Below are 3,286 nucleotides of genomic sequence, written 5' to 3'. Positions count from 1 at the left end.
CCTCTGTCTTACCATACCCTATACATCCCCTCATTCAGCAGAGGCTTGCTAAATATTAGACCAATCACAGGGGCAAAGCGAGTGGCCACAGACCTCCTTGTGGTTTTCTGAGTATCATTAATACATGGGTACCTTCCAGCCCTAATGGCGACTGAGGTTTCTTACAGTTGAGATGTTAAATCTACCATAACTCATATTTTAATAACAGTATTAAGACAAGATTCACTGTCAGTTCTACAATGATCTGTGAGCTTAAGGCGGCAATGATCCAATATCTGAGGTTTATGCTTCTAGACTAAAGGAGAATGTTCTTAGAGTACAGATAAATCAGGCAGATTTTGTTCTTGCATGTTCAGACACATGCAGGGAAGAAAAAAAGAAACCTGCTATTCAAAAACAAAGAGAACACAACTTTTCATAAAGTTCCAAATGTTAAATTCACTGTGTGAGTCATAATTGATATATATTAAGATAATTTTCTTTTAGTGGACCAGAATGTTTTGTCTTTATAATACATGAATCCTTGTGTTATAAAATACCTGGAATTATAACTTATCCAGCAGTCATAAAACATTTGTTCTTGAAATGTTGTTCAGTCACTAAGTCATGTCTGATTCTTTGGGACTCCATGGACTGCAGCACACCAGGCCCCCTTGTCCTCCACCAGATCCTGGAACCCTCTCAAATTCATATTCATTGAATCAGTAATGCAATCTAACCATCTCATCCTCTGCTACCACCTTCTTCTATCTCTTCAGCACCAGGGTCTTTTTCAATGAGTTGGCTGTTCATATCAGGTGGCCAAAGTGTTGGAGCTTCAGCTTCAGCATCAGTCCTTCCAATGAAGATTCAGGGTTGATTTCTTTTAAGATTGACTGGTGTGAGCTCCTTGCAGTCCAATGGACTCTCAAGAGTCTTCTCCAACACCACAGTTCAGAAGCATCAATTCTTTGTCACTCAGCCTTCTTTATGGTTCAACTCTCATATCCATACATGACTACTGGAAAAACCATAGCTTTGATTCTTGCTCCAACAGGAGAAAAAGGAAATCTTGACACAGAAAACTGCTTGAATTACATGAAAACTGTCCCCATCCATGACCAGTATCTCCCATTTACAAACATAGACAATGAGATTTCAAGACAATCTGCTCTAATTTTTAGTATAGTTGGAATAAAATGTAGAATAGACTCATGACTTTTTGCTTACTTTCAGTAACCCAAGCCCCTCTGGTCACTGAGTTTAAGTTGAGAAATTAGTCTAGTCAAATGCAGTGGGACTAGGGGACATGGTAAGCTTCTAAAAGAACCATGTGGAAAGACTAATGTCCTTGGGGGCATAAGGTTATTCCTCATGGGTGCTCTTTTCCACAGAGGTGAAAGACAAGGCTTCTTTCTACCTTCTTAATTTCCCACTGTTGACCTTTAGAACATAAAGGGGTGTTCCATGTTCCACGAGAAACTGTTGTTTTCTGAAGCCTAGGTTGAGTCTAGAATCCAGTGCCATGAATCACCAGGTGGCCACCAGGGGGCAGCTCTGTATCGCTCTTGGGCATCATCTTGTAGGTACTGGGGTATTATGGAAGGTTTCAGAGTAGGGGGAGCTTCCCTGCAGACTCCGTGGTAAAGAACCAGCCTGCAATGCAGGAGACCCAGGTTCAATCCCTGGGTGGGGAAGATCCCCTGGAGGAGGAAATGGCAACCCCACTGAGGTATTTTTGCCTGGGAAATCCCATGGACAGAGGAACCTGGTGGGTTACAGTCCATGGGGTTGCAAAGAGTCAGACACAACTGAGAGATAACACTTGCACTTCAGAGCAGGGGAGTGACCTGATAAAAGTGTGTTATGTGTGTGTATGTGTTCATTGCTTAGTCATGTCCAACTCTTTGCAACCCCATAGACTGTAGCCCACTAGGCCCCTCCGTCCGTGGGATTCTCCAGGCAAGAACACTGGAGTGGGTTGCCATTTCCTTCTCCAAAAGTGTGTTAGGAAGATTAATTTAGAAGCCAGGGCAAAGGGGAAAGAATACACCTAGAAATTCAGGTCTAGAACCACTGCTGTTATCTGAGAATAAAGAGAAGGTAAAAGGGTGTCGAAATAGAAACTAATAATGGAAAAGGAATTCCAGGGATACTGTTAACAGAAATGTTAACCCAGGACTGCATGACCGAGTAGATATGGAGGGAGGAAATAAAATGGAGAACAAGTTTCTACTTGGAGAATGTTAAAAATTCTGATAATGGAAATAAATCAGCTTAGACATCACTTCCCCCCCCTTAACATGTAATTTATCTCATTTTAATAAGATTTATCAAAAATATGAGGATACTTTTAAGATGTTCATATACCCAAAGAGGCTTTTTGGAATATTTCTTGGGGAAGAGAAAAATCAGAGTCAGGCAAATGTGGTATCTACCCTTCTTTTCTAGCTCCTTGTTTGTTAAATGGTAGATGTTTGTAGACACATGGGCTTCTCAGCTGGCTCAGTAGTCAAGAATTCGCCTGCTAATGCATAAGATGAAAGAGATGCGTGTTCGATCCCTGAGTCAGGAAGATTTGGAGGAGGAAATGGCAACCCCACTCCAATATTCTTGCCTGGGAAATCCCATGGACAAGAGGAGCCTGGAGAGCAACAGTCCATGGGGTCTCAAAGAATGGGACGCAACTGCGTACATGAGCACATGCCTTGGAGACCCAGGTCCTGGGTCTACCCCTCTGGTTGGGTGGAGGCCAATCAGTGGAAAACTGTGTCGTGGGGAGGATGTGGCCTCAGGAGATCTTTGTGTTAATACCCACATCCACATTACTTCATGGAGCTTACAGTCTCACCGTATTAATAAGGTGGGTATTAGGTCAAAAGATTTCCCCAAACATAAATACCTGCCAAATGTATCTGAGGGGAGATCCCAACATATTACAACCTTAAATCAACAACGCTTCTGAATCTTTCAAAAGGAAAAGAAAGAAGCCCCAGAATGGAAGCTAGAAGCTGAGCTGTGACAAAGAGCACTCTTCCTGGGACTGATGTGTATTTTGAAGTTTTCCATTTCTGGTCTGTGATTTGTTCTGGCCTTTCATTTTTCTTTATGCTTTTACAGTTTTGGACTGAAAGTGGAAAAGGCGAAACGCCACGGTAAACACAAGGAGGTAGTGAGGTTTTGTCACTGAGGAAGCTAATCAGTAGTTTCGATATAGAATTCAGGACAGAACGCATCGCAGCAGACCTGCCAAATTCTGCAATTGATTTCAGCAAACAGACACTTACTGAGATTCTGAAAGGCTGCA

The sequence above is a fragment of the Cervus canadensis genome, chromosome 9 (genome assembly GCF_019320065.1).
Source record: "Cervus canadensis isolate Bull #8, Minnesota chromosome 9, ASM1932006v1, whole genome shotgun sequence".
NCBI classification, from domain to species: Eukaryota; Metazoa; Chordata; class Mammalia; order Artiodactyla; family Cervidae; genus Cervus; species Cervus canadensis.
Note: the sequence above shows the minus strand (reverse complement) of the source record.